The sequence below is a fragment of the Rattus norvegicus genome, chromosome 1 (assembly GCF_036323735.1).
Source record: "Rattus norvegicus strain BN/NHsdMcwi chromosome 1, GRCr8, whole genome shotgun sequence".
In the NCBI taxonomy this organism is placed as follows: Eukaryota; Metazoa; Chordata; class Mammalia; order Rodentia; family Muridae; genus Rattus; species Rattus norvegicus.
This window is the reverse complement of record NC_086019.1, coordinates 147,448,191-147,473,583: the sequence shown is the minus strand read 5'-3', so window position 1 is coordinate 147,473,583 and position 25,393 is coordinate 147,448,191. Positions and strand designations below refer to the sequence as shown.

Sequence of the window (25,393 nt, the reverse complement as noted above, 5' to 3'; positions counted from 1 at the left end):
TAGACAGGAAATCCATCAGGTTCACATTGCCGGTATTCACCCAAAAAAAATTACCCATCATACCCCACCTGCCACAAAGGATTGGGTAGAAGTGCTGAGTGGATATGGCTGGAGAATCTGGTTTTAGACATATGGAGCCTGTCTGTAATTTATCAGCATTTTTCTTCCACCCCAGGCCTTAGCCAAGTGATAAAGAAAACTGGATGCCAGAGGAATGAGCCGCATCTTGGAGAAAGCATGACGAAGCACTTCCCAGAGCCAGTCCCTTAAACAGGAGACTGCTCTTCATCTCTGAGATGCCTGTGAAGATGAGCTCCTCCCTTGCTTTGCAGCCTCTGGTCTGTGCATCCCACTGGTTGGAGAGGGAGAGCACACATATGGCCCCAGTGAGGCTGATCCAAGCTCGCCTTTGTTCACTGGGCACAATGCTGTTACCCAGCCCACTCCTCATTGTTTAAGGGCTCGGGGAATGGGTTCTTTAAGAAAGGGATTCAGTGAGTACGCATAATGGGAGGACTGGATAGGCACTTTACAAGGAGGTAGGTCCTAGTTTCATTCTGCTAGAAAGGAAGGGTCAAGAAATGAAGCCTGTCACTGGGCCCTGTTCATGGCATACTTGGATGTCAAGGACAAACTGAGACTCTTGATCATTGCTTCCAACTTTCTAGAAAAGATCTGGAGGTGGAATGATGTGCTTCCCTGGTTCTAACACATGCCCAAAGGCTTCTGCCCAGAGGACCTAGCAAGGGCTTCCAAAGTTTCTGCCCTAAAGCCTGAACTTAGATCCCTAAAGCTGGTGGCACTGCCTAGAATGAAAACGCTCTTACACAGCAGTGAGCATAGGACATTGGCAGGCAGGAAGAAAGAAATGTGTATTTGGGGACTCTCGTTAACTGGAGGAGGGAGTTGAGTAATAAGTCTCAAAGAGGGACAGGATGTAGAATTGCAATCAAAGCTGTCACCTTAGAATTAAAATGAAATGGGAAAAAAAAAGAATCCCCAACACCTTTTGCTTTTTGCCAGGCTCAGAGTAGGTAAGTAGCTGGTGCTCAGGGCACCGGGTGCTGAGGAGATGTTAGGTGCTCTGTATGGGTCTATTTATTCCTATAGCAGAGAATAACTCACTGGTGGCACGGCCTTGTTTTGACCCTTGAGACCATTGGCCTGTCCAGGCACAAAGGTTCAGGGTCCTACCACTCTACATGCAGGAGAGCAAACACTTGCTAAGAATTGGTACCCATAAAATCTCACTGAAATCTTCTCCCCCCGTTCTTGGGAGCCCAATGATGAAGTCCCTTGTTTATGGTCAAGTAACTGGCATCTGCAGGAAACTGGCACATGTGAAGTAACTCTACCATCCTTTCTTTTGGTGTGTGTGTGTGTGTGTGTGTGTGTGTGTGTGTGTGTGTGTGTGTGTGTCCCAGGGCAGAGGTCAAGCTGCCTGAAGTTTTGATACCGGGTATCTCTATTTTACCAGGACTGGCCAGCAAACCCCAACGATCCACCTGCCTCCGCTTCCCCAGCGCTGGAATTACAAAACAGGGCCATCGCCCAAGGCTTTTAAAATGTGGATTCTAGGAATTGAACTCTGTTTTTCAAGCCTGTAAGCACCGTAACGACCATCTCCCTAGCCAATGAACCCACTATCAAAACAAGATCTCCTCTAAGAGACCTCTAGAGCTAGGCGATCCTGGGTTCTGTTGCTATGTTGGCTTACAAAAGGGGAACGGGTTTGAAATCTAACAGCCTGAACGAAGAGTGGTCTGTCCCTTGGGGAGAGCACTGGGTAGAAGAAGCCGCGCTTCCACTATAGCCCTCAGAGGTCCGCAGCGCTCGTCCTAGGCTCCAGCGCCCTCACCTGGTAGCAACAGCATGTCCCGGCGGCAGCTCTCAGGCTCAGGTCTGCGGCTCCCGGAGCGGCCGCCAGAGCCCGCCCGGGTCCAGCCCCGCAGGCCGCCCACCTCGGTGAGTGGGAGGACGCTGCCCTGAGACAGGGGTGGGACAGGGGGGACGGGATGAGTGCGGGCGCCGGGGGCTCTGGTGGGGAGGAGTCAGCCCCGGAAGGCGACTATAAAAAGCGTCGGCTGGCAGCTCGGAGCTACTAAGCCAGTGAGCGCACGGAGTCGAGCGCGGAGCGCCTTCTGCGCTGAGTGGCAGTGGTCTGGTGCTGGGGGAGCACTGTGCCGGAGTGAGGTCGGAATCTTCACTCCACTTCCCGCGAGCTCCTGTCCCGCTTGCTTACGCTCAGGAGCTCAACGCGTGGGATCAGATACCAGACTCCGGGATGCTGTACTCCAGACCCCCGAGGCGTGGCAGGATCTCAGTCATCAACCTGAGGTAAGAGGACCGGAGCTAGGGCGCGAGGGCTGCTTGGATTAAGCCATGGGAAGGAGAGGAGAGACCGAATCCCACATATCTTCTCTGTTTAGGTAGAACGTTGCCCTCCATCAGTCTGATTGTCCAGTCTATTCTATGCTGTCTACCAGTGTGTGTGTGTGTATGTCTGTCTGTCTGTTTCTGTCTGCCTGCCTGTCTGCCTATGTGTGTGTCTGTCTGTCTGCCTGCCTGCTTGCCTTCCTATCCTTGAATATATTGGTGGGCATACACCCCCGTCCTTCGTTTCTGAAATCTTTTACAAACGTCAGATGTTGAGGACACCATCGCCCGGGGAATGCATTCGACGGGAGGTGGATCTCTGCTTTGCTTAGCTTGTGCCCCTGTGAATGGCACCAGATGTTCACACAAACAACAGTGTCTCATGGAAGACAGAGGATCCCTAGGCAGGTCTCACAAGGAGCTCGGTGCAGGGAACGCGCCTACCCTGTGGCTAATGGTGAGCTTCGCAAATCTGCACCTTGTCACGACCACGTAAGCAAGGTCTCCTGGGTCGCCTAGCCTGACTCTGCCCTCCCAGCGATACGCTGGCACCGGGCGGGAGGAGATGATCTGATGTTAGACGACCTCAGTGGTCTCTGCTGTTATTTAAACAAACACTAAGCTTGGCAGCACTGCCGGAACATTGGTGACCCCTGGCAACAGACATCATCTGCAAGAAGGTTCGCGCAAGATTGACAGAAAAACCAAGGTCTCCATAAGGCACAAACCTGAGTTGTCCACGGTTCTCAAGCTCTCCTCTCTGGGAACGAGGTCGGGCGACATCTCGGAATGAACCCCAGAGAAAGCGTGTGCTCCTGACAAGAGCGTTGCGCCGGTGTTAGCCAAGAACTGGACATTCTACCCGCACCAGGTCTGAGGTTCTCAGTACTGCTCCGAACAGCCAACTCTGACCACAGGTAAGACCTTCTCTTTAAAACCAAGCTTTTGATGTGAGAGCCACGGCCTGGCTGAAGCCCGTCCAGGAGACAGTGAGCCAGGGAGTCATTTCCATCTCCGCGGTCTGGAGAGGGACCCCAAGGCGCGCCCGAGGGAGGGGAATAGGCTGCTCTGCGTGCCCAGGCTCGGCGCCACCATGGACAGCTCCCAGCTACTTCCGCCACTCGGGGCCTGTGGCCCCGAGTCTGGTGTGTTCAAGCACCTCCCTCACTGATTAAGGTGTTCAGACACTAGGAAGATAGAGAGGGACTAGCAGTCTTGGAGGCCTAGGTATTTTTTCTGGAGGCACTAACCACTTAGGAGGGAGCCTACTTTGCCAGAGGCTGTGGTTTTCTACCAGGTCCCAGCAGAGCTTGCATCTTTTTCTGTGTAACCCCTTGATGTCACTAGGGGCTTCCTTTGTATTTATGCGGCACCATAGGGATCCCTCAGAGGTGAGGCAGGTGTGAAACTTTTGTTATATGACCCAGACAGTGAGATAAAGGTATATGTAATTAGGTACAGAACTAAGCTACTTTCAGTGTGGGGAGTAAGGTCATTAAAAAATATTAAACAATTTAATAAATATGGTAATGAATCAATCCTTTAATTTCATAGTTTATGAGAGAATGGAGAAGAAACCACACTTTAAAAATTACAAAGAGAGTGTCTGAGAGGGTGTATAAAGCAGCAATGCTCTTTCTGATCCTAAGGGTGTCCTCTAAAGCTGGACTCTTGAGACAGTTTCCAAAGGCTCTACACAGCCTGGTAGACGATGGTTCAAACAGATTACTTGGGACTAGGGTATTATGTCCTTCTTCTAGTCAGAAATGATACTGGATGGGCTCTTTTGTCAGTACCACCTATACTCAAACACAGAAATGTATGTCCCTTTACTATAAAAGGTGTAAGAAATCAGGTCTTTTCTGCTTAGGACTGAAAGATACATATAAAAATTAATTTTAAAAAGAAAGGGAAAAGGAAGAGAGAGGGAGAGAGAGAGGAAGAGGGAGAGGGAGAGGGAGAGGGAGAGAGAGAGAGAGATCTGTGACTTTGGGAAAGTCAACTAAACTTACACTTGTTTCCTCACCTATAAGTGGGGGCAAGTGGGCTCTCTCAGTAAGTGGCTAGAGAAATTACTAGCATAAGGCAAAGCACTGAAGTCCGGTGCTGAGCACAGAGAACTCTGCTAAAATGGCCCAGATTACAGGTGCGTTTCAAAGTGCTGTGCATTTTTCTGAAGTGCTTACCCGGCCCGTGTCCTCTTTCCTAGCTTAGTAACTGATTGGGAGTGGATCTACCACTTTGTTATCTTCACATTGGTGAAAGTGCTGAAGGAAGAGATGTGGACAGGCTTTTATGAGAGACAATTCAGTTCGCTGTTTCCCCACCTCCACTGCTTGGAGCAAATACTGTTTTTTAAACAAAGAAGTAGGCCATTTTCAAGACTTCATTTCAGCCCTTTGATCTAGACTAGTGGTTCTCAACCCGTGGATTACAACCCCTTTGAGGAGGGGAGGGAGTTGAGTGACTGTTTCACAGGGGTTCCCTCAGGCTACAGGAAAGCACAGATATTTACATTATGATTCCTACTATAAAAAAGTTACAGTAACAAAACTTACAAACACAATTATGAAGTAGCAATGAAAATAACTTTATGGTTGGGGTCATAGCATAATGGATTGTATTTAAAGCATTGCAGCAATAGGAAGGTTGAGAACCACTTATCTAAAGATTTATTTATTTTATGTATACAAGTACACTGTAGCTGTCTTCAGACCAGAAGAGGACATCAGATCCCTTTACAGATGGTTGTGAGCCACCATGTGGTTGCTGGGAATCGAACTTAGGACCTCTGGAAGAGCAGTCAGTGCTCTTAACCGCTGAGCCATCTCTCCAACCCGAGAACCACTTATCTAGATAGTCTTTTCTTTTTGACTTTTCCCCCCACATGATCTGGTAAGGAGCCTCACTGTCTTTCTGAGGCACAGCACCCCTGGGATGCAGGTATGGAGGGTCTTCAAGACCTTGTTTCTAGATACTTCTGGTTAGCTGCAGAAGAAAGACTTTGGTTTTCTCAGACAGGGAGTGGTCATGTTGGACAGTCTCTGTCATCTTTGCATTTTGCTTAGGCATGACAACCTGGTCAAGACTCTTGGCTCATGATATTTTGGTCCATACTGGGTTTGGAGGTGCCCTTGGGTTCTGTATTTTGGGGTTCTGTCTTGTACAAACCACTAGTCCTATGACACACCACAGAAATTTGGATACTGGACCCATAGGCACACATTATTGTAGGTAGGTTTTTCCCCACAAAGTGTGCATGCACATGTGCATATTTCTGCCAGCTTTCCATTCTGATGCACTCAGATTTTCCTTCTCTCCTTCTATCAATAGATCAGAAGGATTCTTTGTTTCCTCCACTTGAAAGGGATGAAGTCCAGGAGCATCCCTCAGATGCTGGGAGTTTTCTGTGACTCTCCTCAGCTGGTGATGTCACTACAACAGAAGTGTATTCCCAACTCATGCTGAAGTCTGGGCTGTCTTCTTTGTGCTAGTGTTCAGTCTCCTGGGTCCCTGTGGCTTCCAGGTAAGAAAACGACTGAACTACAGAACACTTGTGGGAAGCAAGGCCAACGAGGGGAGGAAGCTGCGTGGATGGGAAGAAGGAGCTCATCATTAGTTCTGTAGTGTTCTGTCTGTGGTAACCCTGTCTGAGTTTCTGGGACAGACAGATCAGATGGCAAAGGTTGACATTTGATGGGAAAGGCAGCTCTAGTTATTGTCATTGGCTCCTTTGAATCCTGAGGCATAAGTGACACCTTTTAGTCCTGTGTGCTGTTGGCAGATCAGCACCATCATGTGGATTAAGTGCACTTTGTATTTTATCTGTAGCTCAAAAGACACCTACTGGCATGGAGGTTGGCTTCCCATGGGAAACAAAGTTATTCTTGTGAGCTTCAGCCACAAGATTCCCTAACTGTGACAGTCTGGGTGACATGTATCTTTGTGCATGGTGGCAAATACACAGGTATTTGATCTAATCAGAGCGATGGGTTAGCTGTCTTTGCTGGTTTTCATCACTCTGAAGGCAGCTTCAGTTTCTTTGGAAGGGGGACTACAAGGGCCTTGCTCGCTTGACTCTGGTTGGGTTGGCAGCCATTGGGAGTGGGTCCTGGGGAAGTTCTCAGGGCCGTGTGTTTCTTTCTATTGTTTGGTCAGCTTCTCAGCATGATCTTCACCTCCTCCAAAGCTATACTTGTTGGAACTTTGCAGATTTGGTTAGGGTGGTGGCTGTCATGGTGATTTTTATTAGTCTCCGCACCTTGCTGTCTAGCCACTCCCTTGGGGCCATCCTGGCCTCTTTGGCAGGTTTCTCAGTTTTCCCTTTATCTTCTTTCTGCCCCAGTGCCAGGCTTTGTTCTAGCCTAGGTCTCTGGCCGGGAGGCTGCTTGCTGAGAAATATCATCAAATATACATTATACTGCTCTGTAGTCCCTCGGTGCCAGGAAACACAACTTACCCACCCAGAGGGAGAGGAGTGCCTTCCTGCCCCTGTTATTTTCCAGGGCCTGTCCCCAGACTCTGCTTGGCTGCTCTAGGTTCTGCTTGGCTCCAGGAAGCTAATATGGGCTTCCCTTCCCAGACCTACAAGGGAGGGGTCCTTTGGAAGCCCAGGCAGACTTTCCCTGCAAAGGCACCCACTCTGAGCAAGAATTCCTCCCCCCTCCATCTTAGACAACAGAGCTCCTTGCCTTGGGAACTCACTAAGACATTCACTCTGAATCTTCTGCAAGGGCAATGAGACCACAAGATTACCCACAACTTTATAGTGCTTTAAACAACTGCTTTGGAAAGAACTATGCATCTTTTCTCCATCTGTTGAGGAACTTAGCCACCAGGCATTTTCTACTGCAGGGAAGTCAAGACTAGAGGCCGGTGGCTTTGCCGTGCAAAGCATTGATGGCAGACAGCTGTCTGTCCCGTTTCTAGGTGGTATAAGGGAACAGGAAGTCCAAAGGCTTCTTCAGCAACCTACTGCACAGCTGTCTTGGTTTGAACTGAGGGGTTTGTGCTATTGGCAGAGTCTTTATAGCTGCAGGAAATAGGGCTGAGGACATTATGGTGAACATGAAAGTGGGACTCAGTCTTCCTTTCATATGGTTGTACTTCTCAGAAAAGATGGCGGCCACTGGAGCATTCCTTGGAGATTAGAGGATGATGGCCATTGTCATTTTCCTCCCCATTTGGACTGGCAGCCAGATCTTGGGCAGGGTCCTTGGCTCTCCCCATCCTCTGCTTTCTTACTTTCTTACATTAAAGGAACATCCTGAGCTTGAACATGTAAATAAGCTACAGGGAGGTTTGAGAAAGCATGGTTCTGGTTCAGCAGATGAGGGTCGGGCTTTGGGAGGCCTGCATTTCTTTTTTTTTCCCCTGGAGCTGGGGGCAGAACCCAGGGCCTTGAGCTTGCTAGGCAAGTGCTCTACCACTGAGCTAAATCCCCAACCCTGAGGCCTGCATTTCTAAGTAGCTCGGGGGAAGAACTTCTGATTCTCCCACTGACTTTCTGTGATTCCGACTAACTCACTTTGTTGTCATATAAGTCACTTTCTGATGTCCTAAGTAGATGGACCCAAGCTGGTCCATGACCTCTTAGTGACCTTATGAAGACCTTTCAAAATTCCCGGAGATAATTATGGTCATTCCTAAGCTGTCTTATCAGCAGACTAAATATCTTGAACCCCCTTTCCATGTCATAATGAATTTCTCCAAACTTTCTGGACCCAGTTACTTTTAAGTACAAGATTATTGTGTAAATGGCAAATTATCTTTGCCTGGCAGGAGCATTTGAATGCAATTTTGGTGGCATTAAGAGATCATTTGAGGAATTTCATCTAACTCTGGTCCCAGACAGTAAGAATGTGTGTTTACATTTAAACAATCTTTTCTGGCCTCCAAAAGATTATATTTTTTTCTTAAAAAGTGAAAATGAAATTTAAAGCCCCAATGGTCTTCCTCAGTCCTCCATCCCTGCGGGGTGGGGTGGCCCACCCAAATGCATTCTGGGAGCTGGAGATGCAGTGTACTCCTGCAGTCTGCCATCCACCATCACAGTCAGAAGCTGGAAATAGAGAACTCTGATCACCTGAGTGGTGATCCTTGGTCTAGCTTCTGGAGACGTAGAGTAGAAGACATAGTCCAAGGTCTCAAATCTAGAGGAAAGACAGACCTCAAAGCCTTCTGAGAAGTTACGCCACAGAGTGAGGAGGACCATGAGAGATGACTCATGGGATGAAAGTCAGGACCAGCTAGGGGAACAGAAGAGTCATTGACTCAGCTGGAGGTGAAGTCAGGAAGCTTCGTGGAAGTCTAGCAGAGCTATCAGGGGTCTCTCTCTCTCTCTCTCTCTCTCTCTCTCTCTCTCTCTCTCTGCCTCCCTCCCTCTCTCTCGGGTTTCTCTGTGTAGCTCTGGTTGTCCTGAAACTATCTCTTTGTAGACCAGGCTTCAAACTCAGAGAGAGATCTATCCACCTTTGCCCCCTGAGTGCTGGGATTAAAGGCATACTCCACTACCTGGCCTAATAGGCATTTTTAACTTAGGTGGTGATGGGATTCTAAGAGGGAAACTCAGAATTCCATATAGAGAAAAGGGCCCAGAGAAAGGTCTAGAAGCAGCAACAGTCCTAAATGGCTTAGTTTTTGCAACTCTTAGGTGCACATCTGACTCAGGAACACAGGCTCCCTGACATGTCCAGATCTTGGACTATACCATGGAGAACAAGCCTGACAAATGGTGATAGCTCATGGAACCTTCTGTCTCCTAGACAAGAGGTTTGCAAAAGGACTTTGACTATAAAATGTTTCATTTCTATAAAATCCAACTAAATTCCATTCACAAACCAGATAAAAAGTATCGATGGCCAGGAGGGGTAGCCGTGTTTGTCTTGAGGCCCATAAGAAGTTCCAAACACCCTTCTGGGTTCCCAGGCACACAGTTGAAAAGCTTTTGTCTGAGATCTTTTTGTTTTGCTCCAGGAAGCCATATTAGTGGTGTTCTTGTTTCAATATAGTCTATCTTGCTGTGTCTTTTAAATATTTTGGTGTCTTGCTGGGTTTTTTAAAAAATGGTGTCTGTGTGTGTGTGTCTCTAATTTTCAAAGAAATAAGACCAGGGTTATTTTGTATGTGGTAACCTAAAGAATACAGAGGAGAAAGCTTGCTATTGGCAAAGGCTCTCTGACAGAAAGCTCCGGTTGAGCTCACCATGGGAGGAAGCAATACAGCTGTGAGCTATCTGCAAAAATAGGCTGTTTATTTTCAAACCTGTCAATCAGTATTAAACCTCCTAAGACTTTCATATGTTATAAAAGCTGGAGATGGAGAAAATTAGTTTGTTTCCTGAATGTAAAATGCTGACACCTTCTACAGAGGACCTTGGATGTCTTTTCACTAATGAAAGGTACTCCAATTTGAATTCAAAGTGTTTTTGAAGGAGGAGTCTGGGAATGGGAGGCAAGGCTGATAGGTAGGTAGGGAAGAGTTTCCATAGCAAAATAGTTCAAGTCTTGAGCCTCCTACAACACGCTCTGAGTAGGACACCATTTTGAATAGAACCTGCCCATCCCTGATGAGTGGTCTCAGTCACTTAAAGGGGATCTGAAAACCCACTTCTGGGGCTGGTACCAGCATTTCCAGCATAACCATACAAATGATTTAAGATGGCAAAAGCAAGTCTTGTTTAGTCCAGAGAACTTAGAAAATCCTGCCTTTAGAAGAACCTGCTAGATAACCCTGGCAGAGGCACACACAGCCCACTGGTGCACACATTCCACCAGGCTAGGCATTTGTGGTTCTCTGAGGTTCCCTCTGTCCTTTGGAGAGTTTCAGAGAAGGCTGCAGAGTAAGGGCGATCAGTGACTCTGCTCTCTGGGGAGCATCTGGCCTTCATCCCACATTGCCTCAGTAACTGGAACCCTGCACAAAGACTGGTTCCCAGATCATGGTGTCTTAGCCTTTCCCTTCTTCCTAGGCTATTCCCTAGATTACACTTAGAGTAGTTCCTGCATTGCCCTAGTGTCTTGACAGAGGTGTCCCTGACTGTAGTTTTCTGGGAAACTAGCCCGGGGCAAGTCTGAGCCATTGTAGACAGGGGTGTAGAGGCTACTGCTTCACTGTCCATCAAAATTCACCTCTTCTTTCTTGGCTGTCCTGAGGGGCCGTGGTATGTGCAGGTAGGACTTGAGGACACTGATGGGTTACCGAGGTAGGTCTTTGTGGAACTTCCATCCAGCTTTTAGCTTAAGGCACTACCTTCCTGCCTTTTAGAATAAAATCGCATGTTTATATGCATATGTGCAGCGTGTGTGAATGTGTATGTACTTGTTTGTGCATGCTCGTAGGGGCCAGAGGTCAACATCTTCCTTCATTGTTCTCTACCTGACTGATTTGAGAACACCTCTCACTGAACCTGGAGCTTACAGATTCAACTGTGAGTTGGCCAGTGAACTTTGGAGATCCTCTTCTCCCAGCCACCCCAGAGCTGGGATTAGAGGCATAAGTCACTACTCCTGGGAATCAAACTCAGGTCCTCATGCTTCCCTGCTCACTGGCCTGCCTCCTGTAGAAGACACTTGTCATGCTGTCTGGTGGGACACTTGTTCCTGCCTTGCCTCACTGTGTGGCAGGACACAGCTGTTCTTCTTCAAATGAACAGTAGAAATCAGCCCCCAGAGGAGTGTGCAGGGAGCAAGCTTGAGTGGATTACTAAAAAATGCTTTTAAACGAGCTGGTGGTTTGTGACCAGCACATTTCAGAGCTGGATTTCAGGCAGTGAGTAATTTGTTCATGTGCTCATTTTCCAAAGGATTGGGCTTAAAAAATAAAAGAGACCTCAGACACCACAGCTAAGTATTTTTCCTTTCCTTCCCCTTGAGAAATCATGTTGTTTTCAGAGGAACTTAATCCATACATTTCAGATCCATTTCCATGTTACTCAGCAAAATGTTTTATTTCTCTACAGTTGCTCAGCCCTGAGTGAGGTCACACATTCCTCTTTTGCTCCGACTCATGCACAAGGCTCACAGCCGGGGGACTCTACAGTCATTCATTGCACACTAGGATGGACATAAACAGGAGGCAAAGGGGAGGATAATCCACTGTACTGACCCTATTCTTGTTAGAATTTTGTTCCTTGGTTCTTTGTGAAATAATTTGGCTAAATTTTTAAATGTTGGATTGCAGTATTATTTATATATTAAGGACTGAGCTTTCTGTTCCTTCTGATGTGTGTGTGTGTGTGTGTGTGTGTGTGTGTGTGTGTGTGTGTGTGTGTGTGTGTTCTCTTTATTTTATACCTAAGGTAAGTATTTTACTTGCTTCACCCTAGGCCAAAGTGGCTAAAGCAAGCCTGTGGGCATGCCGAGGACACTTGTGACTCTGTTGGGATGATTGACTCTTTGGGACTGGTGCCTGAGAGGCACAGGGAACCTGTGTAGACTCTGGAAATGAAATTTCTTATTCTTTTCCCCCTTGCTTACCTGTCTGTCTGGCCCAGAAAGACACCGGAGACAGATATGAGGGCCTTCTGCAGACTTTGCTATACTGCACTGTGCCTGTGACTTCTTCCTCTACCCAGTCTCTCTACGGTTGCATGCATCCCTCTACGGTTGCATGCATCCCAGGCTGACCTAGAACATACTGTGTAGCTGAGGATAACTTTGAGCTTTTTATTTCCCTGCCTCTACCTCCTTAGTACTGAGATTTTAGGAGTGTGACTGCAGACCCAGTTTATGTGGTGTTGGGAATGGAATCCAAGGTCCTGTGCATGCTGGGTAAACATTCCCCTGATTGAGCTATGTCCCTAGCTCATCTCCGAGGACTTTCTGAGAAAGCACAGATGCCATAAGAATCCTTCATTCTGTTCTAGATAGTAAGAGTGAAATCAGTTGAAGGGTTTGGGCTTCAGGATGCCCAGACACATAGTTTTTTTCTTACTGAAATGACTTTGCAAAAGTGCAGAGTCCTGGCCGTGTTGGTGGTGTACATTAGCATCATAGCTTCCACACAGCTTGGTGATGATGCTGACCACATAATTGTTGGTTATACATGTGTTGGGGCTTTTCAGGTAGCTGAGGAAGACCTTACATATGATTCAGATTTTAAAATCATAGGGTATGGTTTGTACAAATGGCAGCGTTGTCAACATCTGGAATTTTCTGAGAGTGACCATGTGATGGAAGTCTTTTTTCCTTTAAACATAACCATATACAGTTGCTTTAAATAAGAAGCTATTCTTAACATAAAGACAGAGGTGATGGTTCTTTCAAATCTTGCTTTGCAAGCATAAACTTGAGCCCATGCTCTGCAGAGGTTGCCTGAGGACACTGGGATCTGGGCGACAGAAAGAGGAGAGTCGTAATTTGAACAGTGTGCATGCATCTTTCACGCTATTTGTTGACCATTCTGGAGACTGGCCCAGGGGGCTGTGGTTTCTTTTAGGTGGAGATGAATCCTCTCTCATCACCAATAATGCAATCAATAGCCCTTTCCTCAGTCAAAGACAGAATCGCTATCCAGTGCAAAGCAGAGGCTTGTGCTCTATTTATTGCCAATGGGTAGCGTGTAGTAGGAACACACATGGTTCTTGTTAGGTTCCACAGGCTGTCTAAATATCTAGAAATGTGCTCAAGCCTGGACTATAGGAGGATTCCTGGTGGTTAGAGAAAAGCTAGCACTCCTGGGGAACTCATGAAACTAGTTCCCAGTTGCCAAAAGGGGTCATTTCCCTTATCTCTGGTAGAAGGGACATATGGTTCCATTGACATAAGGCTATGGCTGCATATCAAAGCCCCCACATCAGTGTCCTGGCCCTTCCCTTCTCCCAACTATGCCCCCTTCTTCCCTTCTTATAACCTGTTATTCTCTATTATTCAGATACTCTCTCTCTCTCTCCTTTATTCTTTTTCTTGCTATCTCAGTCTCTCCACTATTCTTTCCCACTCTCCTGTTTCTCTAGCTCCCACCATATCCAGTCTGTTTGCCACATTTATTTTGTTGCTCTGTTCTCCCTAATATCTACAATAAAAACCTTAACCATATCATGCAGAGGTCATGTCATGTCATGTATGTCATGTAATGAATTTCTTTACAGCATGCCTTCATACTCTCTTTTTACTTTGAAACAGTGTCTCACTAAGTTACCCAGCCTGGCCTTCAACTAACTTCATAGACCCAGCAGGCCTGCAACTTTCAATCTTCCTGCCCTCAGACTCCAGAGAGTCTGGGATTTCAGGCTTGGGCCACCAGGCCTGGTAGTGATAGTTCTTCAATATTTTGCTCCAGGAGTGGGACAAAGCTAGAGACTGCTTGTCATCTTCTGAGCTGTCTGTGCTCCTGTGGCCCCGTAGTCATCTTCATCATTTAAATTACTACCTGGAATTTATTGAGCACTTAGAAAGTTTAGATCCAGGTAAAACACTTTGTATACAACACCATATTTTATTAACTATGACAAACCTTTGTCCTATTTTGTAGACAGAGGTGACCCAGTGAGGTGACGTGATTTAGTCAAGATTACCTACTCAGAGGTGGTAGAGTCGAAAACTGGGACCTGGAATCGTATGACCTAAAGGATGTTGCTCTTGCTAATAATTGCTGTGGTTTGATTCTTGAGCTTGGGCAAAATGTGTTTAGGGCAATGTTGTCCTTCTCAGTAGAGTAAGCCTAAAGGAATTGCAACCTCAATGCAGTCACTGCTAAGTGTGGATCTTTTCCAATATCAGAGATTAAGGATATCTTCATTGTCTCTCCACAATGGCAAAGTTCACAGCTTAGCTGGAGAGATAGACAGACAGCCCTTTTACAATCTGGGCCATAAGAGGGTGTGAACAAAGCAATATGGGGTGCCACTGCAGAGGCAGCACAAACAGCTCTTCAGGCTTAGGCTGCAGCCGTCCTGGAAAAACTGATTAAGTCTTAAAGGAGAGCGCCGTTTGCAGGCCAGAAAGGACAGGTTCAGGAAGAAAGCAAGAGTCTTGGCCACAGACAGAGGAGTAAGAAAATGGGTGTTTGGAAAAGGTTTATGAGCGTCTTGGGACTGGAAATGAGAGCTGAGGGAGGAACAGGTGAGTCTAAGAGCCTAGCTTTCAACTTCAGAGGCTCTGAGAAGGGAGTGAGGAGGAGCCAGGCAGCCACTGTTCCTGGGGGCAGGTGGCCTAGGCAAGGCCTGTGGTATCCGGATAGCCAGAGCTTTCCAAGTCCCCATGGAGAGGGTAGCCATTCCAGCCCTGAGCAGACTCACAGTCCTGAGGGAAATGACACTGTCTGGTTTACTTACTGGCACCAGGGCCATGTGTGGCCATTCACAGGGAACATCTCAGAGTCTTAGGGCCAACTCCCTGGGATATAGGTTTTGGTTTGAGGAAACATTTCTGAATTCAACTCATCTGAATTCATCAATTGAGAGTATCCACCAGAACTGTTTGATGAATCCTGTTTTCCTTGTCCAACATCAGGACAGGGGCAATGTATTCATTCTGTAGCCTCTGCTGCTGTGTTTTGTTTTGTTTTGTTTTTCTGATTCTTCAAAACTTCTCACAATGATCAGCCTCTGAGTCTGCTCAGCCTATTTTTGTTTGTTTGTTTGTTTATTTGTTTGGGGTTTTGTTTTTGTTGTTTTTAAACCATCTTTCCAACCAGAACACATCCTTGCTTACTTGACTAAAGTTGACTAGTTTGGCAGGAGACAATGAAGTCAACTCATAATATCAGAGTCTTCTTAGAGGTGACCATTCATAGCAGCATCGGCCAATAGAGTATAGTGGGAGCCATAGACAGAATTTGGAGCATTCTAGCCATCCTGTAAAGTGAAAAGGGCAAAGTTAATTTTTATGGGCCTGGGGATATGGTTCAGCAGGTAAAGTGATTGCCTCACAAGTGTGAGGACTAGCTTCCATGTAAATTCTGGGTGAGTGTGCCAGCCCAGCTGTTATTTCGGCCATTACTTAGACGGCAGAAGTAGAGGATTCCCAGAGCAAGATGGATATGCAGGCTAACTGAACCGGGAAGTTCCGGGTTCAAGTGAGAGAACTTTTCCCAACATTTATAATGTAGACAGTGGTTGACAGATACTCACACTCACCTTCTGCTTCTATGTATGCATACATACATACATGCTTATATACACACATATACAAACACATACATACATATGCACATATAAAAACTCATTAATTTTCACAATATACTTTATTATAATCAAATACATGCAGATATGGCGACTTCCACAATAATTCATAGATAGCATAGTCAGTCTAAAGGATAGTGTCCATCTTTTTATAGCACGTCTTGAAAATTAGCGTGTATCTTCCACTTAGGGCATATCTCACCCACCCTACCTGTTCTTCTGTCCTTTGATAGCTGTGTGTGGATAGGCGGACAGTGTGGTGCAGAGGGAGAGAGCAGGGGAAGGCAGCCCACAGCACACATGTGGAAACTTTAAACCCTGGTCAGTGACATGAATCAAAGGAGCAAGGTCTCAGGAGGGACAACAGTCAGTGAATCTGAGTGGGAATCTGACTGCAGGTGGCCGGTCTGCTTCACAACTGCTTTTGACCTGCTTTACAACTTAATAATAATAATAATAATAATAATAATAATAATAATAAATTATTATTATTATTACTTATTCACAAAACTAAGCAGGTAAGCCGAGGGTTGTCTTCTTGGTCATGGTAGAGTGAGCTGTAAGTGGTGAGCTGTGGTGAGTTCTGGGGCCACTAGTATATGCACTCAGCGCTCCCATTTATTTTATTCTGGAGAGCTCTGACTGAGAACCTGAAACTCAAGATGTACTCCAATGGAGACTGCCAAACAAGGGTGAGCAGGCTCGGGGCTTCAGGGTGAGAAGCTCTTATCACACTCGGTGCCTGCTTTGTGTCCCACTTAGGGGTGTGATAAGCCAGCCATGAATTTAACAGTCTTACCTGTTTACTGACAGAAAAATAGATGAGTTTGAAAGCCTGGAGTTGGTGTCGGGGAGATGGCTAAAGCCATGAGATATCGTTTGCTTGGGCCCTTTATTCTAAAGGTGTTTATTAACCAACCACTCCACACTAGACAGGGAGGGCACAAAACCAAGTGATTACCTCTTCTATCTTGCCACCCTGAGGTAGTGATGGAAGCCAACGGGGTATAATCATGTCGACAAAAGAGAATAACATAGGCTTACAAAGGCACACAGAAGGCAGAAAAGGGGGAAGCGTTCCTTTATTCTGGAGGAAGCTGAGGACTAACATTGATATAGTTAGAATTTGTCTGCTGATCACAGATGGGCACTCTGTGGAAAGAGAGATCAGATAACCTGGCACATTAAAGGACCCATGAGCAGAAGGGATGCAGCAGTTGGATATTTTTTTGGTGACTGTAAAAGAACACTAGTAAGTCTGCAATGCTAAAATGTTTCCAGAGGTTTGTTTGTTGGTTGGTTGGTTGGGTTTTTTTTTTTTTTTTTTTGAGACAGTGTTTCTCTGTGTAACAGCCCTGGCTGTCCTGGAACTGGTTTTGTAGACCAGGCTAGCCTCGAACTCCCAGGGATCTGCCTGCATCTGATTCCTGAGTGCTGGGATTAAAAGTGTGCACTACCACAAGCAGCTGTTTCCAGTGTTTTAAGCCACTGTTTAGAAAGAAAATGCCCAGTTATTTATGTATTTATTCATTCATTAATGGGGTCATTCATTTATCTATGTAACTTGTTTGCCTATTTATTCATTACACTAACATTTAGGGGTGTCCCCTGGATACTGTCCTGAATCAGTCTAATGTAAGTTTTCAAAGGAAGAAGCAATAACTGGGGACTAGGTGACTAGGAGAGCATGTGATTAATTTCTTACAAATAATATGAATGTTGCATATGTATCTGTATGTAACAGGTTTCTACTATATAAATCCCACCAGATATGTATGTCCTATTTAAGTTTGGTTGCTGTGAGAAAACATCTTGACCAAAAGCATTTTGTGGAGGAAAAGGTTTACAACTCTGAGTCACAGACTATCACTATGGGAAGTCAGAGCAGGAACTTGAGGCAGGAATTAGAGGCAGAAACTGAAGCAGAGTCCCTAAGTGAATGGTGCTTACTGGCTTGCTCCCTAGAGCTTGCTCAGACTACCTTTTCACACAACTTCAGACCACTTGCCCAGGGATGGGACTACTCCCTGTTGTCTTGGCTCTCCCACATTAATTTTTAACCAGGAAGATGCCTCCATAGTCTTATTATAAGAAATCTAGTGGAGACATTTTCTCAATTGAGGTACCTTCTCCCAAATATGTATAGGTTTATGTCAAGTTGACCAACCAACCAACACAACTTATCAAATGGAAATCACAGAAGAAAACAAATCTAGCACTTCCACCTAAAAGCCCTGATAGGAGTCTGAGTGAATAATTTTCCTGGTGTCTTTATAATGCATAGATATAACTTTAACTTGCACACATGTGGTTTTAGGTTTTTGTCTCAATTTTAAAAACCGTCAGTTTTATTGCTCTCTAAAAGGTTTCCAATTCCTTGCTAAATCTTTTATTATTAAGAAATTAAAGAGTCATGTTGTAGTTCCCTCAATTTTGATAAATTTGCACAGGAAAGAGTCCTAGACATAGAACGCAATGGGTCAAAGTGCTTGGCTACTTCTGATTCTTCTTTCAAAGCATCTCCGAAGACTTATTAAAAATCTATACCGTCACTGCTTATGACAGTGCCAGGTTCACCAACAGTCAATATTTCTAAAGTTAAAAATTAATTTTAGTATGTGAAAATCATAGCTATATTTATTTATTGTTTGCAAACACATAGCTGTATTTATTTACCACTGGTAAGGTTAAAAATAATTTTCATGTCATCTCATCTTATATGTTTACATGAGGTGTTCATTTTTTTCTTATAAAGACAACAGTGCCTATACATTTGAAAATTCTCTCCTCTAATTTTCACTTAAAAATAAAATATGGTATGTGAAGTATTTATGTGTAGCCCAGTGTATCAGTTAGTTGCATCTTGATCTCTTTACCAAGGAAAATTCTAGAGCTACCTGATGATCCATGAGTTGATTTTTTAAGCTCTTTGACCTGTCTGGAATTCCTTTCAGCTCCTGGTGCAAGGAGATACGCTAACTCCATTATCCCTTCAATTACTAACCTGTTAGCCCAGCACAATTCTATCGAACAATCTTTCCTTTATCCATTGATTTGTGCTGCCAGGAAGAGTATATTTGATCCAGTTACCAGCATAGAGATAACAGGAATGCGATAAAGCTAGCTCAGTAAGGATTCAGGCAGACACTTGATCTGACCATCTGGGCCAACTTCAGTGATTGCCTCTGAGTAGGCCAAGCCTGGATATGTCTGGGAGTGAAGGCTGGGGGCAGCCTGTAGTGACTCGGCTCTGAGGGTTAGCCAAGTGAGGATTAGGCTGTGGCGTGCTGGGGCGCTGGCTGCTTAGTGTAGGAGCCACGGAGTCCTTCTGCAGAGTTGGCTCGATAGCTGTTCCCTAGGTGTCTCATCAGCCTTCATCGGCGGCCACACACAGTCCTTTCACTTGTCTCCAACTTCAGAAGTCACACTACTAAGCATCATTGACTGTCTCTCAGGAGATGGGAGTCTATGTTGGATTTAATTCACAGATGGTGGAAGAGGCAGCTGTAGTCACCACAGTTCTCTCTGTTCTCTGAAGGCCTCTGCTCTTTCCAGCCACATGAGGTGTGGTACATGGTATAAAAAGGCATTGTCTCAACAAAACAAAACAAAAAACAAAACAGTGCCCCTCTCCGAAATCAATCAATCAAACAGGCTTTCATCTCATCTCACTTTGGGACTTCTTTCCCATCTTCTCATCTTGTGTTGGGACTCCTTCCTCATTCTGTCATGGACATGTTCTTAAGGGGTCTGAGCTAACCATAGTTTTATCAGAGCCAGAGAGGAAACTTGCATGATTGCTGACATCCCCACCATAACTGCTCATGTTTGAACTATTCCACTCCTCAGCATGGGGGAAAATGCACTGACTTTTCCCCTTTTGATACCTTGTCAGTTATCTGTGATAAATTGAGGCTATTGAGTCAGATGTCTGTGGACCAATGGCAAAGCATCTCATGGCTGGGTAGCATCCTTCTCTCCAGAGTCTGACCTGGGTATGTCCCCCTTTCAGTTTAAATTCTAGTGACACACCAAGACTCTTCATGGCCCTTTGGAGCATAATTTTTTTCTTTCCCATTTTTCCTTGCTATATGTTCGTTTCCTCTGGTTGAATGACTGGTTAAGTCATTCAACAATCCATTCTTTCTTCCTGGTCCTCTCTGAGTATCATCCTCTCCTCTGTGAGGCCTTCTCAACACTCCTTCTCAATGTATGCTATTGCTGTGTAACAAAGCATACCCCAGGTCAATGGTTTAAACAACCAACATGTCTTCATCCTGTGGGCTGGCCAGCTGGATTAACTGATGTAGACAGGGCTTTGGATTCCGGATGAGCTCTTAGGTCCACATTTAGTTGGCAGACAGTTTGAAGCTGGTTGGTCTGGAACAGCTACATCTACAAGTCTGGTCTTAGAGTCAGCTGTCTACTGAGGGGAAGACCGTTGATGGGACCACATGTCTTTACCAGTAGATCAGCCTGGAGTTGTCCCAGTGGTGATTAACAGATTTCTGTGAGATAGAAACAGCGTGCATTGTCTCTCTGAGGCACCTCCCAACTTAATGCTACATTTCTCCTTTCCTTTCTATTGGTTTAAATTAAAACTGTCCCCCATAGACTCAGGCATTTGAACATTTGGCCTCCAGTGGTGGCTACATTTGGGGAGATTTAGGAAGTGCAGCACTGATAAAGGAAGTATGTCCCTAGAGGAGGGCTTCCAGGGGTTAAAGCCTGGCCTTTGAGTTTGTTTTTTAAAAATGATTTATTTATTTATTTATTTATTTATTTATTTATTTATTTATTTACTTACTTATTTATTTATTATATACAAGTGCACTGTAGCTGTCTTCAGACACACCAGAAGAGGGCATCAGATCTCATTACAGATGGTTGGGAGCCACCATGTGGTATGTGGCTGATGGGATTTGAACTCAGGACTTCTGGAAGAGCAGTCAGTGCTCTCAACCATGGAGCCAACTCTCCAGTCCTGAGTTCGTTCTTTACTTCATGTTTTCATTTACAGACACAGAACTCTCAGTGTTCCTTTCCCGGCTGCCATGCCAGCTGCTAGCTATCATGCTTCCCCATCATAATGGACTTTATCCCCCTGGAACTGTAAACCAAAATAAACCCTTTCTTCCACAAGTTGTTTTGTATCATGGTGTTTTATCAAAGCAACGAAAAGTGACTAATACCTGAGCTTCCTTCTTCCTTTCCCTTCTAGCTGAAGCAAGGTCAGCTCCTAGAAAGAAGAGATTTAGATTCTGCCTCCTGTTGGGAGAAGCTAAAGTACACGTATCTGAGGAGAGACAGGAGGGTAGGAGGAGGGAAGGCATTGTGAGGTCAACCCGCCACACTCACTTTCACATATCATGACATTGGGTATAGTGGCATCTCACATTGCACTGTTTATCTACCCAAGCCCCAGTTCTGCCAAGGTGCCTGTGTTCATTTCTTATGCCATGTAGCTGTCAGCTCATATCCTTGGGATATGTGGGACAATTGTGGTAGCCAGGCAGGATGGGAGTAGGGGAGGGTGCATGCCCAGAATCTCAGCTGCAGATCCTAAAACCTAGTTTAACCTGCCAGTGGCTGCAGGACAATACCAGAGAACAAAGAGAACCCAGCAGTCCCTTGACCATTCCCAGTGCCCTGTCTCTGACTCCAGCCAGGCACACCAGCCTCACCAGAAGGCAACTTCTTCCCTACCCACTGCCTTAGCAGTATGGCCCCCAGGGGCCTGCCCACACACCGGATGTTGACAGGGGCTCAGTTCCAGCACCAGCCTTCATGGATGGTCTCATCACTTTTAAAATAATGACCATGGGGCGTGGGCTAGCTAGAACAGTGACATCACTTTCCAGCGATTCTGGGTCAGTTCTCACAGCTTTCTTCTGAATCTTTAAAGGACTGAAATGAGTCCTTTTGGTTCGGTACATGTTCTGGGAGATTCTTTACATGTCCACATGCCCGTCCTTAAATCAAGATGGCTTTTGATTTCAAGTTAGAGGTCCTGTGTTTTAGGAACTGGTTTGTGCGGGAGCTGGTACTGTTACTGACAACATGACTTCCCTAGTTCTTGTGTGTGCAGTGATAGCAATAAGTCTCTGGTTTGGTAAAGAAGTAAGAAAAAAGAGTTGGCATCTTCTCTCAGAGCTCTGTCTCCATTACTTTGGTCTGAATAATAAAGTACTGGGTGGGTTATAAATGAAGTTTGCTTCCTATACTTCTGGATGGTGGAAGTCTGAGGTCAGGATGGCAGCATGCGAGTTCTGATGAGGGTCATCTCTGGCTTATAAACAACCATCCTCTGGTTACATTTGTCACATGACAGAAGAGCGAGAGAATGTATTTGCCCAGAGTCTCTGTGTTAATCCCTTTTATGAGGGCTTCACGTGCATGGCCTAGTTACTTCCCATAGAAAGTATATGTGCTGGAGGGACCTAAGCATTCAGTCTGTGGTATAGCTGCTGGGGTTTGTCAACTGCCCACAAGGCCTGAGCTGGCATCAACGAGAGATGACATTCCTGTTAGATATGGGGCAGTCATTGTCACAACTTATTTGGTCAGTGGTGGTTAAAGGAGGGAATGCATAGAGAGTGCTGGAGCTGGAGCCAGCCCTTGCTAGAGTTAAAGAAGAGGTGACTCACTGAGTGGCTTGATCATTCCAGCATGACGGCTGTGTTCCTGGATGAAGAGAGCAGCAGAAGGGCTCCTGACTGCTCGTCATAGGTCAGAAGCACTTCAAGAGAGGAGATGATCTGTGCTTGCACCTCTGTGAAGGCACTGTCACAGGAATGAACCACTTGGAACATGCTTGGGGTACAGGTCTTCTGCAGAGAAGCTTCTCAGAACTGCTGTTCTCAATTGAATGTGGTAAGAGACTAAGTTCCCGGTTTGATTGTAACTGTTTCTCTCTCCACTGCCTAGTCTGTATTTCCTCAGTTAGAGGCCAGAAAAGGTTCCAACTTTCTCTGCTTGAATAAAGAGGCAAGAAGTCTCCACAGATGGTGATACAGACCAGACTTTATTACCTAATGATCCCCTCAAGGTTGTATAGAACTTCTCTTGGGGCCACAGGTGCCTAGACCTGTCCACCTTTGCACATGGAGGCCAGAGGGATTGTGCTACAGTACAGAATGAGTGTTCACACATGACATGGCTTTGGGCACCTTGAGTCATCAAAGGAGCAACCAGGGGTGCTACTACCTACTTAGCAGATATATGGAATGTATTTTGTTCAGTTTGAACCTAGAGTTGTAGGTTTTGGGTTAGGAAAGGCCAAACCAAGAAGGTTTAATTCCCAGACTTATTTAAATGTCAAAACAAATGAATCATAAAAGAAGAAAATTATTGCAGTGCATAGTGTCCTGAATTGAGAAATAGGTGATAATGGTGTGATGTGATGGTGATCATGATGGTGGTGATAACAGTGTGGCGTGATGGCAGTGGTAGTAGGAATGATGGGGATAATATAGTGGTGATAGATGGTGGTGGTAATGATGATAGCCTGGCTGTAGTTATGGTGATGGTGATTGTCTTAGTTACTGTTCTACTGCTATGAAGAGATATCGTGAGCAAGAAAACTAATGAGAGAAAGCATTTAAATTGCAGCTGGCTTACAACTAGTTTCAGAGTGGTAGTCACGGAAGGAAGCAGAAGGCATGGCACTGGGGCAGTAGTTGAGAGATTTACATCCTGATCCATGGGCAGCAGGGAGGGTGGGGTGGGGGAAGGGGGGACTGGGCCTTGCTTTGAAATCTCAGAGCTCACCCCATGTACCTGGGCAGAAATCACATGACTGTGGCATCTCCAACATCTTGGGGTCTCCAGTGCAATCCAGGTTTCATTTTCACAGATTTATGCAATGGCCTCTCTGGGCCTCTGTGCAGGGACACCCTGATACATGCCTGGCCTCAGCAGCTTTTCTTAGGCACAGAGAGATATCCTACAACTCCTTTCCTGTCTCCTTGACTCTAAAAGCCAGAACCATGTGGCCAAGGTTGCCAAGTTTTGCTGCTTAATGGAGCTGGAACCTGGCCCCTTCATTCAATTACATTTGCATCAGCTTTTTGTTGTTGATGGTTTCTTTCTCTGCTTAATCTTTTCTTCTATTCCTTTACACAAGTTGGAAGCTTAGCTGGGTGGGGTCTTGCACTGAGGTCACCACTCCCTTTATTACATTTAGTATTAGGATTTTCTTTAAACCTTTTATCTCCATGAGCACAGGAATTGGCTCCATTATACTTCCTGGTGCTTCTTTTCTCCTCAAACTGAGCATTTTCTATTTCTCTTTGTCCAGCTTGTTCCATTTCATACAGAGCTGCAGAACAGTGATTACTAGTAACCACACAACAAAGTCAATACTAGACTGTCTTAAAATCTCCTCTGCCAATGCAATTAATCCAAAACTCTTTAGCCACAGGCAGATTTTTAGAACAGAAGCAAAAAGCAGCCACATTCTCTGCCAAAATATCACAAGAATGGTCTCCAGACCACTTACTAATATTCTTCCCTTCTGATGCCTCTTGAGTTGGGCCTTTATAATTTACATCACTTTCAGTACTGTCTTCTGTCATTCTACTATAATGGTCCTTTAAACCCCACTTACACCGTTCAACAACTTCTAGTCCAAAATTCCAAAGTCTTTCATAGTCCTTCAAACAAAAATGTGGTCAGGTCTATCACAGCAATACCCGACTGCTGGTACCAACTTCTGCCATAGTTACTATTCTATTGCTGTGAAGAGACAGTATATGAGCCTATAAGGGCCATTTTTATTCAAATAACCACAACCATGCCTAGTGGTAGTGGTAGCTACCAGAATAATGGATAAGCCCTTATACTCATCATTTTATTCTGATTTTCAACCAGGCTATGAGCTTGGCTCATAACTAATCTGTGGGATACAGGAGGTGTGCTGTCTAATCTCAGGACTCCCTTGTGACTCCAAATCCACAGATCTTTTCTCTGGCTTTGACTCATTTTTCTGTGTGGATAAGTAACTACATCTTTGAGTCCCCCAAATCCTATCTGGAATTAGTTGGATCTTAAGAGTTCTCTATTTACAATATTTTATTATTATTGCATTGCATTGGCTATGTTTTGGGGTAAGGCACATGTATGGTAGTCAGAGAACAACTTTGTAGAGTCAATTACATGTACTTTATGAATTGAATTCAAGTTGTCAGGCATGCACAATTTTACTCACTAAGCTATCTCACCATATCTTAAGATCTCTTTTGGGATCTAAAACATTCTGATCTCCTTGTCTTGCATCTTCCTGAAGAAGCCAGTGCCTTCTCAGGACTGTCATTGTAAATGATGTTTCTGCTTAGCTAAGGAATGTGTGTGAAACTGTGCCTCCTTGTTTGGAAGATGTAATTGTGGTTCTTAGGAAAGAGTTCTGGAGTACGGGTCAGCTTCAATACCAAGTGCTTGTGTGAGCTGGGATAGGTGACTTTTATGACCCTGTCCCCAAACAATGAAAGAACAACTTGTACTACATTATCTCTGGGCTCCTTCCAGGTCTGACAGGAGGATGAGTACACCAGGTTTCTTTGCCAATTTTTTCTAACTATCCTAAGGCTAATTCCCAGGCAGGATCAGGCTTGCTTGAAGTATATTTATCTTTCCCAGTGTATTACTGGCTTCCCCTTTTTTTCTATTTCAGGTAAACATTTAAACCCCCTGGGAAAGTCTCTGATGTTAGAGTAGATGTTTCCCTTTAATGATGAAGCTAAGATCTTCCCTCCAATTGATAACAAACTGGCACAGCATTCTCACCTTAGTCCCAGGATGCAGGAACCAGCAAAAGCAACGGGTTGGTTGTTACTTCCATCCTTGTTGAAAAAGCTTCAGTGCTTCTCTGACTTAGGAGGAGTCAAGGATGGGGAC

The 25,393-nt window shown here is 45.3% G+C and overlaps 1 protein-coding gene across 3 annotated transcripts in view; it reads left to right on the top strand.

The window, feature by feature from the left end:
• Positions 1–2,031: 2,031 nt before the first annotated feature.
• The window catches only part of Cemip (cell migration inducing hyaluronidase 1), a 155,501-nt gene continuing 132,139 nt past the window's right edge, over positions 2,032–25,393 (top strand). The window contains exons 1-4 of one of the 3 annotated variants that reach the window (XM_063262727.1): positions 2,032–2,337; positions 2,646–3,293; positions 5,710–5,902; positions 22,168–22,372. The gene's annotated coding sequence lies outside the window, so the exon portion shown is untranslated. The remainder of the gene's footprint in view (positions 2,338–2,645; positions 3,294–5,709; positions 5,903–22,167; positions 22,373–25,393) is intronic. The other 2 variants (XM_063262728.1, NM_001427855.1) reach the window with 2 other exon arrangements.